Genomic DNA, 14,688 nt, shown 5'->3' with positions numbered 1-14,688 from the left:
GAGCATCGCCTATCATCCTCAGACAGATGGCCAAAGTGAGAGAACGCTTCAGACAATAGAGGACATGTTAAGGGTTTTGGTTTGGATTTTAAGGGAAACTGGGATGATCATCTACCGTTAATTGAGTTTTTTTACAATAACAGTTATCATGCTAGCATCGGAATGCCACCCTATAAAGCCCTATATGGACGTAAGTGCAGGTCACCTTTGTATTGGGATGAAGTAGGAGAGAAGAAAGTACTAGGAACTGAGCTAGTGCAGCAGACTAAAGATGAAGTAGCATTGATTCGGGAAAGGTTGGAAGCCGCCCAGGATAGACAGAGGAAAAAAGTAGATTTATATCGAAAGAATATGAATTTTGAGGTAGGATCATTGGTATTGTTGAAGGTATCACCTTGGAAAGGGTTAGTTCGATTTGGACAGAAGGGCAAGCTCAGCCCAAGGTATATAGGGTCATTTGAAGTTTTGTAATGAATAGAAAAGTTCCCTTACGAGATAGCATTACCGCCACAATTGCAGCATATTCATAATGTGTTCCATGTATCCATGTTAAAGTCGTACATTCTTGATTCGAATCAAGTAATTGAGAATGAACCAATAGAGTTTCATGCGCCTGTGTGTGTCCAATATGTTTATTGTCGATGCAATATTTCTGATTTAGCTTTAATTCTATTTATTTTCTTTGCAGGGAATTTTTTGATTAATATCCGTGCAATGAAATGAATTATTCTTGTGGGAAAAAGATTTTTTAATAATATGCTAAATTTATTTGGAAACCCGAATAATTTTCGGGCACCAATAAATTTTACCGCCGTCCGCGATAAATTTATACGACCGGACGGTGGACGGTGATGATTATTATCCGAGTTTTAAATATTTAAAATAAATAAAATGATTGGTGTAAATTATTTTCGAAACATAAATAAACATTTGTGTGACGAGTCATAGTTAATTATAAGTTGTGAATTGGATTTTTTGGGATTTGGACGTCGATGAAGTTTCGATGGGTAGGCCTATAAATAGAGGAATCGTTGTTCAAATTTTCTGAAAATTATTTTAAATTACGAGTCGAGCGTATATATTTAAATAAATACGAATCAAACCCTGATTGTTACGTGTATTATTATTACGTGTACAATATTATACGAATAAGTACGAGTCGGGAATCATTATCGTTGGGTAAAGTGTTTAGCGAGGATATGCCAAGCATAACTGGTCATCTAACCTAGGATGTTTCGATTCTGTAGGTTCAAGTCGAAGGACTCGAGAGTTAAAGTCAGTTTAAAATCGATCTAGGGTTAGTTAAAAAGCTTCGCAAGGCAAGTACCTCTGAACCAATCTTTTACAGTTCAATATATATGAATAATTCTTGATTTAATTTACGTACTGGAACATAACGCTTTAAGTTACGTATTTCCCATATTTAGAAAGTTTTATTAACTTATGTTTTGGGAGAAAAGTAACTTCTGAAAAATGGCTATCTCTAGTTTATGATTAAAAATTGGAAAGATTTTTGAATAAGTGTGCTGTAATATAATTGTTTTAAAAGAGATAGATATAAGTGATTTTAAAAACTGGATAAAACAGATCAGATATTGGATGGTTGCGTAAGAGGCCCGTAACGGCCCAACGGGTTTGCGTAAGAGGCTAAGTCGGTTGTGCGCCCTACTTGAACTACTTAGTCCAGAGTGATAGAGACCTAGCTAGTCTATGGGTTCCGGAACAGGTTTGTGGTGGGATAGAATGATCAGCTATCCCTAGGATTCGTCCAATTATATATCTGATTTTGGTTTAGTGGTTCTCGTAACGGAATAGATGATTTTATGTTTCCTATAATGGAACAATGGATTTATAAATGAAAATAGCATGCTAAAATTGGACTCTGGTATTCACACAACACACAACTGATGTTACGTTTTATAGAGCATGCTAGTTGTTAATATCCAGTTTATACCTATTTTACTTGTTTTCATAAACGAGTTATGATTTCTGTTCCTATAACTGTTTTATATAAACTGCTTTACTTGTTATTCATATAGTGGTACTATTAAGCAATTGATAGCTCACCCTTGTAACTGGTTTTGTATATATATACATTGCAGATGTCTAGAAGACCCATTCGACCCTGGCAGAACCGAGCCTTGGCTCCTTCAGGACCTGGCTCCTCCGAGGTAGTTTGTATCAGACCATGAGGTCTGATGAGTTGCCGTAATAGGTTAGAGTGTCGTCTCATTTAATAAGTTGTTTTGGTATTGTAACCTAAATAATACTTGAACCTGTATCAGATCTTGGTATGGGGCCGTGTTTATATAATAATGCTAAATTAGTAGTTTATATTTGTGATTGTTATATATATAGTGACGTTAGCTCCTGACCCTAGGGTTGAGGCCGTCACATGTGCTCTTAAAGCATTATTAAAGCAATTGATCACCATCCAGTCAGACATTCCATGATGAAGAAACTTCCTAAGCATCTCCTTATAACTCTCCCAAGCTTCACATAAAGATTCACCCGATTGCTGCGTGAATTGTGTAAGAACATTCCTGATTACAGCTGTCTTTGCGATATAGAAGAATTTAGTTAGAAACTTTTGAGCAAGATCCTCCCATATCGCAATAGAACCTGGTGGTAGAGAGTGCAACCAGCTCCTAGCTTTATTCCTCAGAAAGAATGGGAAAAGTCTTAATTTCACAGCGTCTTCAGAAACATTATTGAACTTGATGGTGTCGCATATCTCGATGAAATCCCTAATATGTATATTAGGATCTTCCGTTGGAGAACCCCCAAACTGGACTGAATTATGTACCATCTGAATCGTGCCAGGCTTGATTTCAAAGGTATTAGTTGCGATCGCTGGCTTGACAATGCTAGATTAAATGTCATTGATCTTGGGTTGAGAAAAATCTATCAACGCTTTCATTGGTGTTGCTGGTTCTCCCATTGTAATGATCGCTTCTTCTTCAACTTTGTCAACTTCTTCAAAAACTTCTTCTTTCACTTCTTCAACTACTTTATCATCTTCAATTATTTCCTTCCGAGATTGAGATCTTGTTTTCATACACACTCTCTAGAGTACCTGAAACACAACAAAGTAAACTTATAAGTAAAATAATTCGAGTCAGTGAACTTTAACGACCACTGATGTCAAGCACATAAACTAAAATTTAATACCGTGTCCCCGGCAGCGGCGCCAAAAACTTGTTCACACTAAAATACACGCGAAAATACACGTAAGCGTCCATGATCACAAGTAGTATAAGATGTAAGTCGAGTTCGGTCCCACAGAGACTGGTGTAGGTTAAGTTTAGATTATGCACTTATGCAACAATGTATGATTATCATTCACAGCTAAGACAAGTAACAAGTTGATTTGATTAACTACCTAAGAGATTATACTAGCATGCATTAACTAAGAGATTAACAGTGAATTACTTATACGAGAATAAAACATGGGATTCTAACTTCATTAAATACTTCATCCAAAGTTTATATCTTTATCAATAGTATGCGATGGTGATGATAACTAATCATATAACACGAAATTAGTATACGCTATTTTTCGATATACCTATACCCTACTACTAAGCATCCACAATAAAGATAGAAGCCAAATAGACACTAATTATGCTTAGACCCTATATGTCTATACAATTTGAAAACATAATGGTTTAAGAACAAGTTATCTATTATCATTACATAGGGTGTGTAAGATGGTTAAAATTACCCATAAATTATGCATGTCAATTCATATATAAACCTATGCTAGCATGGCAAGTTCTAAACCTCTATATTCATTTTCGCTTCAATAGAGATTAACAAACAATCTTAGATGTTAGCTACGCATCAAAGACGAATAAGCACAACCAAACTAGGATATAATAAATCACCACACACTAAAGATTTAGAACAATCAACTGTTGAAATCCATAAATAAATCCGCTAGAACACCATGACAACGATTAGTTCATGATCGAACGCATCATCACCATGGGTTCCAATGAAAAAATGATACTAAATAAGTTCAGAATACTACTATAGAATATAAAAGTCTAGGATTTAGAACAAGAACAAAACAAGCATCCAAAAAGTATCACCTAAATCGAAGAATACAAAAGTATGAAACTAGATCTTCCTCTCTTTAGCCGTCTTGCATGCTCTAGGTCTTCTTTTTATTCTCCCTGGCTTCCTTGTTATTAAAAACGTCTTTTTATCTTTATATATAGGCCCCAAGTGGATCTGGACTCTTCAAATCTTCAAATCATTGTAGAATTAGGATTCTGGCTTTTTGAACTGGCGTGGGCGCGTTATATACTGGTGCGGGCATGCTGTTACTCTGCTTCACTTGGTGTGGCCGCCCCGCTAATGGCGCGGGTGCACCTGCCTTCTGACCAAACTTCTGATTTTTGTTATTTTGCACTCCTTTCTTCGAGCGATCTCCCGAAACTCCATTCATGACCTCTTATTAGCATAAAAACATTGTAAAACTCAATTCCTCCTCCTGACTGGTGCCCTGCAATGCAATTACATACTTGAGTCCAAAACATCCAATTTAAGCCGATATGAAGCGTTGCAAGTAGATATAAATTCCACTTATCAATACGCAATCCACAAGAATCAAATTACCACACAAGAGAATAAATATATATAACTCACGAGAATTCATATTATTACACAGAATATATATACACTCATATAATATTTTAAATAATTTGCCGGTTGTCACACTGATACCAAGATGATATATATTTTCTATGTAGATCAGATATGTTCCTAAAAAATAACTTCAGCTTGCTTCTATAAAGAATTTAATCACAAAGAAACAAAACTAAAGGATCGATTTGTTTATAATCCTTAAAGAATTTAATCACCCATAAACTAAACGAAATCTGGAGAAGAAACTATAAAGGAATTACCCACCAACTTTCAAAAGGTTTTGCAAGTATAAACTCACCATTTATTCTCATAAAATTATGGTCTCGAAAGATTACAATATAGGGGTATATATAGGCTAGGCCAATAACCTAAACCCATTAAGAATCCCAATTAGATTCAAAAATTAGTTAGTTAGCTAATATTTGAGTCCAACTTAAAATCCCATAAAAACCTAATCCAAATATAAAATTACATAAAAACCTATTCTGAATAGGAAATTACATAAAAACCAAATCCAACAAGAAAATAAAATCCTAGGTGCTTAAAACAAGAAAAACCCTCTCAAGTGAAAGGTAAAAACTTGTAAACCAAAAAACTAATTAATAAATATATAATAATCAGCCAATATTGGTAATTAAGCTGACTATTGGACTTATAACATTTCCCAACCAGCGCCCATGCATGGACTTAAATGAAAAGAAGTCCAAAGATGTATTTTTCTCCATAAGAAAAATAACTTCAGCTCCCGTATCAACAACTCTAACTCGAACCATCCTCATCAATTTCCCTAGATACCTTCTTTGACCTCTGGAAAACTTAACCACTCAGGCTCTTCGCCTAGCCTTAGACTTAAGTGCTATCATACTCGAGCAACCCAATTTTTCATGCCTTTCTGAAATGGTTAAAATAAAAGTAAGGGTGAGCAACAATGCTCAGCAAGTACCAATATAACAAAAACATCTGAAATAGTTTATTGAGAATTCATATGCTCAGGGTATTATACAAAAGGATTCATCAATCTTAGTATCAATTAAAAACTAGGAAATTCAATCATTCAAAAAAATTATTCAACTAGACTTAAATCATTTTAACTAAAAACCTAAAGTTTATGCTGATGATCAGTAAAGCACTAACCCCGAACATGGCATATAGCCCTGCTCTCTATACTGGATCCAAGACACACTTTGGCCTACACTTGACCATGAATCTGGTCCACATATTTTATAAAACAATCCAAATCTAATAATTCAATTCAAATAAAACATTCATTTCCAAAATCAGTAGTTATAAAATATTTAACTAAAAACAACATTTGCATTTGATAATCAAATCATGTACGACAAGAGTTTCCACCTTGGAATAACAAAGGTTTGGTATTTATGAAAAGAAATCAGGTATACAAGGGTGTGTATTTATTAAATGAAAGGTATCTGGTGATTTTGAAGTGGTATCGTATCGTAGGGTATGTGTTCATAGAATATGATAAAGTGTTTGGCTTCTCAAAACTTGAAATTAGAAAGAAATCATGAGTTTCATTCTCAGAAGTAAGGGTCTACCAGATATGGTTCACAGTATAAACATGATATCATAATCTTCAAAGAAACATCACAATATATGCAACATAAATAAGAAGGGATTTAGGAAACTTACCTTAAATCTGATTCCAAACTCACAGCTTAGTCTCATACTTCTCTCTCCATAATCGAACTCAACTCTACATGCACTCTATCATTCACTCCTCATCCATATACAGAGCTTCCTAGTCAGACTCAACACACACTCATATCTTTACGCATACTCTTTATATCTTAACTAGAACAATAGCCAACTTTCCAACATTTCAATAAATACTAGGACATTCTAGACCATACAAGAATCTTTACAAATCTTAATTCAACTTCTTACTATCAAAATTCTTTAAGTAGGTCCACTTTGACCTTCTCAAAATACTATTTATCTAATTTTATCTACTTACTAGAAACTAAAATATCTAGAATTAGGAATCATGATTCCCATAAATATAGACACTCAACTTTCTCGTCTAACATTCTCACCTTAACCATCTAACATTCTCAACTTAACTATCTAACTTAATTTTATTATTCTCCCACCTATAGACTATTCCCAGATAGTCTTACTATACCTCTATGTGAGGTTACACAATATTCTTCTTTTATTACACCTATTACTACAACCTATATTCTAATTTTAATAACTTATAACCTGTAACTCTGATACCAACTGTGACACCCTCCAAAAATTCGGGGGTCTGATTTGATGTCACTACATGAAAACACTTTTGAAAATTAGTATTTTTGAAAAGATAACAATCGAGAATTTAAAACTGCATAGCTTTAATAAAAGATTAAAAAATATATATAACCCCTAAAAACAGGATCGCATACAGGTCACAGTATTGAAATTAGAATCAACCACTATTATTACTAAACAACATCTTTATAACATCAAGTCATCTTCGATAAGAAGAATCAAAACTACTTTATTTATAAACCTGATTTACAACTGAATCTCAATAAACAACTCTAACTCGAACCATCCTCATCAATTTCCCTGGATACCTTTTTTGACCTCTGGATAACTTTACCACTCAGGCTCTTCGCCTAGCCTTAGCCTTAAATGCTATCATACTCGAGCAACTCAGTTTTTATGCCTTTCTGAAATGGTTAAAAGAAAAGCAAGGGTGAGCAACTGTTAGGGATTCGGGCATAAAAACGCAACGAAAAATAAAATTTTTGAATCCCTACCGCAGGATCTACGTATAATGAACGGATATTTACGGAGAATAGATGTTTTACCTCAAGAAGCTTTACGTTAATGGAAAGATGGAGGTCTTGAATGATCACCATGTATCCCATCGCTGGAACGATTTACGCCTTGAAGGTATCCACACGAATGATCGCCTGGAGGATGGGTGTGTACTACCATGTTCTTGATGCCGCTTTCTTGCTCTCTCTATCTCTCTTCAAGCTGCTAGGATTTATGTTTTATCAAATAAAATGTGTAACCCTAATTCTATTATAAAGAGATATTATATAGGAAAGAGTTAATGGGCCTCCAACCCTAAATTGAATTTTAGAGTTATTATTATTATTAAATTCGAAATTCTAATTATTGTATTATTAAATCTCACTTAATCATCCAATAACTTAATTTTGAATTTAATATTAAATTCGAATTTTCTATTTATTTAATTAATTAATTCACACTTAATTAATAACAAATAATTTGAATTACTTATATTTAATTTAAATCCGAATTTAAATTAAATAATCCTCCAATCATTCTTTGTGCGACCCTTTAGGTTATCATTACGTTGGCAACAATTTTAAATCTTCATAAACAAGAGCGGCATCTTGTAATACATCATTGTTACCCAAGTAATAATAATTAAATCGGTGATCAATTATACCTTTCGTGAATAATGTAAAATGTAATATAATCCCTTTAGCCTTATATTATAGATCAAATCGAGGCATGCATTATGTCATCCTCTACTAACGTTCAATCCTTCTTTCCTTGATCAATTAGTAAACTATTAAACAAATCAGTATTAGAGCACGACCATGCATTTTATAGTCTTGCTCAATATCAAGAGGCCAATAATATCACTCATTTAATAAAGGAGGGTTAAATCCCATCTAGATCATTCATATTTCTCATACGATTCATAATGTACCCAATGTCTACTTTTATTATTACCCGATCAAGGATAACTTTCAATAGTATCAAAGTATATTAATTCTCATATAGAAATATAATTATTTCAGGTCAAAGTACCAATACATCATTATCACTTTGAGATTAACTTATGACACTATAAACATGCAGTATCTCACAACGGGTCAATCAGCACCATGTATTTAATACATGTGCATGTATTTGGAATTTAGTATCACCATACCTATGATCAATGAGATGTGATCATCAGCTAACAAACACACTAGTCTCAATGTATTTATTATCATCCCTTAACAATAATACTTGACTAGGGACCTTTAGGAATATCAATACTATTCTCATAATCTCATTTCTAAGTCACATACTTAGATATATAGATTTACATATCATATTCCAAGAACATTTATTAATCTAACATCTTATCACAGAAAATAAAGATATAATAAATTACTAAAGAATAATCCATATAATCATAATTAATAATCCAAATGTTTCATAATATAAACATAATAGTATTGTCTCTAGGGCACAAACACTAACAGCAACAGTGCTCAACAATTACCAATATAGCAATAACAATTTGAAATAGTTTATCAATAAGTCATAAGCTCGTTGTATTATACAAAAAGGATTCATCAATATTTGTATCAATTGAAAACTAATAAATTCAGTCGTTCAAAAGAATTATTGAACTGGACTTATCTCATTTTAACTAAAAACCAAAGGTTAGGCTGCTGATCAGTCACGTACTAACCCCGAACATGGCACACAACCCTTCTCTCTATACTGGATCCAATACACAATTTGGCCTACATTTGACCATGAATCTGGTCCACATATTTTATAAAACAATCTAATTCTAATAATTTAATTCAAATAAAACATTCATTTCCATAAATAGAATCATAATTAGCAATTATAACTAAAAATACCATTTGTATATGATAATGAAATCATTTATCACAAGAGTTTCAACCTTGTAATAACAAAGCTTTTGTATTTATTAAAAGAAATCAGGTATACAAGGATGTGAATTCATTGAATGAAAGGTAGCTAGTGATTTTAATGTGGTATCGCATCGTAAGGTATGTGTTCATAGAATATGATAAGGTGTTTGGCTTTTCAGAACTTGAAGGTAAAAAGAAATCATGGGTTTCATTCTCAGAAGTAAGGGTCTATCAGATTTGGTTCATAGCATAAACATGATACCATAATCTTAAAAGAAACATCAAAATACATGCAACATATATAAGAAAGGATTTAGGAAACTTGCCTTAAATCCGATTCCAAACTCACAGCTCAATCTCATACTTCATACTCCATAATCTATGAATATTATAATTCACAGATAACCGCTGACTATACTTTGTCTACAACACATCGTTGCTTTCTCGACTTATTTTTTATTCGCTTTACGACACCATTTGACCTTCTGTATGTCTTCGATATTGCACATCACGTCCAGATCCTTTACGAGAATAAGATAATACTAAAATCACTAAACAGTCTATAAATTCTAACATATAACTATCAAACTTCGTATCTATAACCCTTCACATATACATATCCTGTATACCGATAAACACTTAACACATAATCAAAATTCAACACATATAACTCCTTTAAACTTATCATATATCACTTCACGTAATCGTGCTTTGACTCTAACATATAATAAAGTCCTTCTAACTACAACTATTCTATAACTCAATGCGAGTACAGATTTTATCGAAAATCTGACATTTTCATGTTTATTTAATAGACTATCTCCATGTTATTTTATTTCAAACAACAATAAACCAACTAAATCTGACTTTGCAACTCATCATATAATCGTCCAATGCTAAACAAAACACAGTATCATCTTCCTCAAATCATCTATCATATTTGTAAAACAAGAATACATATATATTTCATATATTCGTCCAATTATAAGAAAATAGATCACATATGTCAATATTATTCATGCTTATTAACATATATTCACATTTTAGACTCGGTCATTGTTAGGAATATATGTGCATTAGTTTGATGATATGTTTAACAAAACACTTAAGTAGAAATTTAGTGTCTGTAGCCTCAACGGATAAGACCACTTTGGCTATCCGTTGATGGTGTAGCTTTACTTAGAAATAAGTCTAGTATTGTAGCATATTTCAGTCTCTGTATTTAAAATTGTAATTCTTAGAAGTTGAGAGAAACTATGAGTCATGTTGACTACTAGATGATATGCAGATAGGAAGGCCAATTGTAAATATTTCATGCCTTGTAATTTTGTATAAATGAAGTGGTATCAACGGATGACTTAAAAGACCTTCAACGGATGAGAAGCTAAGCTTCAACGGATGTCTCTAAAGCTTCAACGGATAACATCCTTCAACGGATGAGAGCATCAACGGATGAAAGCTTCAACGGATAACATCCTTCAACGGATGAGAGCATCAACGGATGAAAGCTTCAACGGATAACATCCTTCAACGGATGAAGTCATCAACGGATGAAAGCTTCAACGGATGTTCTGCTAATCAGCCGTTGATAAGTGGTAGTTGTACCTACAAGCAGAGGCACGTGGGTTGACAGAGAAAACTGAGATGTGGTAGCCGAATTTCAGGATCAACAGAAAAAGCAGCCGTTCTTCTTTTGTACAAAGTTGCAATAGTCAACAAAGTACTTGAGTGAACAGGAAAAGAAGCAAGTGAAGAACTTATTTTACTATTGTAATTTTATATTGTTTTTCACTTGTACACTTGGTAATATATATGAACCAAGAAGAAGCTAGTAATTAGAGAGATTTTTCCAGAGCTGTTAAGAAATATCTTGAGAGAAAATTCATCTAGTTTGTACTAGGATGCAGCTGTGATCAACATTGTTGAACACAGATTTTCTAATATACCATCTCTGGTGGAACAACAAATCCACCAGAAAAGTTTTTAAGGTCTGTTGTGTTCTTTACATTTGTGCTTGAATATATATCTGTCTGTATTAGCTTAAAGCAATTCACACACTTGTTCTTCTTGAACACACAACTTTATAAACTGCTCAAAACTTGAAAAAGTTTTGAGATTTACATTCAACCCCCCTTCTGTAAATCTCATTGTTAGTCTTCTAGGAATAACAATTGGTATCAGAGCAGGCTCTTGACACACAAAGAGTTTAAAGATCTTGGAATCTAACAAAGATGAGTAAGAAGGATATTGGAGTAAAGATCCCAGTTCTTGACAAAGACAGTTATCACCACTGGAAGGTGAAAATGCACCTTCATCTACTCTCCCAAGATGAAGGTTATGTAAACTGCATTGAGAATGGTCCTCACATTCCCCACAAAGTAGCCACAGTTGCTACGGCCACAATTGCTGTTGGTCAATCCATTCCAAAACCCAGAGCAGAATGGACAATGGAAGACACAGAAGAAGTCCACAAGGATAAGAAGGCTATGAACATTTTGTTTAATGGTCTTGACAAGGATATGTTTGATAATGTGATAAATTGTTCAACTGCCAAAGAGGTTTGGGACACAGTTCAGCTGCTGTGTGAAGGTACAGAACAAGTAAGAGAGAACAAAATGCAGCTTCTCATTCAACAGTATGAGCACTTTCATTTTGAAGAAAATGAATCTTTAAATGACACATTCAATAGATTCCAAAAACTGTTGAATGGACTGAAGCTGTATGGTAGAGTGTACCAGGTGAAGGATTCAAATCTTAAATTTTTGAGATCCTTACCAAAGGAATGGAAACCCATGACTGTTTCCTTAAGAAACTCTCAAGATTATAAGGACTTTACTCTTGAAAGATTATATGGAATCTTGAAGACTTATGAACTAGAGTTGGAACAGGATGAGGTATTGGAGAGGGGGAGAAAGAAAGGAGGTTCAGTTGCATTGGTAGCTGAAAATGAGAAAGAATGCAGAAAAGAAACTGTGAGATCTACATCAAGCTCCAAAGATGGTGTAAGAAATCCAGAATCAGACAAGGGTAAAGGGCAAGTTGCTGAAAATGAAGACAACTCCAGTCAAGATGACTCTGATGGTATTGATGAGCATCTTGCATTTCTGTCCAGGAGATTTGCAAAGATGAAGTTCAGGAAAAACACTAGAGCCACTAAACCCCATAAGAACATGGTGGACAAATCCAAGTTCAAGTGTTTTAATTGTGGTATGAGTGGACACTTTGCAAGTGAGTGCAGAAAGCCAACCTCTGAAAAGAAGAAATTTGAACAAGTAGATTACAAAAAGAAATATTTTGATCTGCTCAAACAGAAGGAAAGGGCTTTCATTACTCAAGAAAGAGACTGGGCAGCTGATGGAGAAGAAGAGGATGAAGACATGGAATATGTTAACTTGGCTCTCATGGCTGATTCTGAGGAGAATGAAGTTAGTTCATCAAGCAACCAGGTAATTACTACTGATATAACACAGCTTACTAAAGAAGAGTGCAATGATGCTTTTAATGACATGTCTACTGAACTGTATCATTTGCGTGTATCTCTTAAATCTCTTGCTAAAGAAAATAGTAGGATTAAAGAGAACAATCTGTTTTTAAGTAATAGAAATGCTGTGTTAGAAGATAAGTTAATTGACCTAGAAAAGACTAAGCTGCATTGTGTATCTGTTGAAAATGAACTAGCTGAATCTATTAAGAAAGTAGAAATACTTTCCAATCAATTAGAGAAAGAGCAAGAGGTGATTAAAGCCTGGAAAACATCTAGGGATGTAAGTGCTCAAATTGCCAAAGTCCAAGGAATTGAATCATTCTGTGAAACTGCCTGGGATAAAAATAAAAAGAAACTGGAATTAATTGATGGACTGTCAACGGATGTGGAATCAACGGATGATGAAAGTTATCCGTTGAAGGAAGAAAAGGAACATCCGTTGAAGGTTCCTCAATTAAAACAGGCAGATGTTTCTAAAAGAGAAAATCTAAAGAAACTCAACAAAAAGTTTGGTTCAACTTCAAAGAACTTTGTCAAAGAAGGAGCAAGCACATCCAAAGATGTCAGAAAGGTGAATGTAGGGCACATGACCTTAGAACAGTTAAACAATAGGCTCAAGATGGTTGAGGATAAAAAGGAATCCAAAAGGAAATCCAACAGAAATGGGAAGGTAGGAGTTAACAAACATAACAATTACACACCTGACAAGTATGCTCCTAGAAAAAGCTGTGTGCATTGTAGTAGTGTTAATCATCTATCTGCTAACTGTAAATCTATTAAGAAATCTCCCATAACTGTACCCTCTTCCATGCCTAACATGTCTGTATCACCTCTACATGCTCTGCCTGTTATGTCTCAACAAAATCCTTATGCACATTTTGCAAACATGCCATATTTTAACAATTCTTATCTTGCTGCATTCAGTATGCCTCAATTTCCATACAATATGCCAATGTGGAATAACATGTATGCACAATCCATGCCTAATAATACTATAAATGTGCTGGATAATGTTGTGACTAACCCTACACCTCAACCAACCACATCTAAGACCAAGGTTGACTCAAACTCACCTAAGTCTAAAGATGCAGGAGGAATGAAGTCTAGGAGAAAGGCTAACAAGAATGGACCCAAGGAAACTTGGGTACCAAAATCAAATTGATTGATTTTGTGGTGTGCAGGAAAATAGAAGAAATCTATGGTACTTGGACAGTGGCTGTTCAAGACACATGACTGGAGATTTCTCCCTGCTCACAGAGTTTAAAGAGAGAGCTGGCCCCAGCATAACCTTTGGAGATGACAGCAAAGGGTTTACTATGGGATATGGCTTGATTTCAACAAGGAATGTCATCATTGAAGAAGTTGCATTAGTTGATGGTCTCAAGCACAACTTACTGAGTATCAGTCAACTATGTGATAGAGGGAATACAGTTTCCTTCAATTCTGAAGCCTGTGTTGTCACTAGTAAGAAAGACAACAAAGTGGTTCTAACTGGAGTTAGAAAAGGAAATGTGTACTTAGCTGACTTCAACTCTACAGATGCAGAATCTATTACTTGTCTTTTCAGCAAAGCAAGTTCAGTTGAGAGTTGGCTATGGCACAAGAAGCTATCCCATTTGAATTTCAAGACAATGAATGATCTAGTCAAAAAGGACTTAGTAAGAGGAATTCCTCTTGTTGAATTCTCAAGGGATGGTCTGTGTGATGCTTGTCAGAAAGGCAAACAAAGGAAAGCATCATTTCAGAAGAAGCTTGAAACAACAATTGATGAACCATTACAGCTGTTACATATGGATTTGTTTGGACCAGTCAATGTATTGTCAATAGCAAGAAAAAGATATTGTTTAGTGATTGTAGATGATTTCTCAAAGTTCACATGGGTCTATTTTCTTGGATCAAAGGATG

At 34.2% G+C, this 14,688-nt stretch overlaps 1 non-coding gene across 1 annotated transcript; it reads left to right on the top strand.

Annotated features, from left to right (window-relative positions):
- Positions 1 to 2,444: 2,444 nt before the first annotated feature.
- On the top strand, positions 2,445 to 2,551 carry LOC141710354 (small nucleolar RNA R71). Its single transcript, XR_012570880.1, has one exon. It is a non-coding gene; the product is annotated as a small nucleolar RNA R71 (small nucleolar RNA).
- Positions 2,552 to 14,688: the final 12,137 nt, after the last annotated feature.

The sequence above is a fragment of the Apium graveolens genome, chromosome 2 (genome assembly GCF_009905375.1).
Source record: "Apium graveolens cultivar Ventura chromosome 2, ASM990537v1, whole genome shotgun sequence".
NCBI lineage: Eukaryota > Viridiplantae > Streptophyta > Magnoliopsida > Apiales > Apiaceae > Apium > Apium graveolens.
This window is presented reverse-complemented; position numbering and strand designations above follow the sequence as displayed.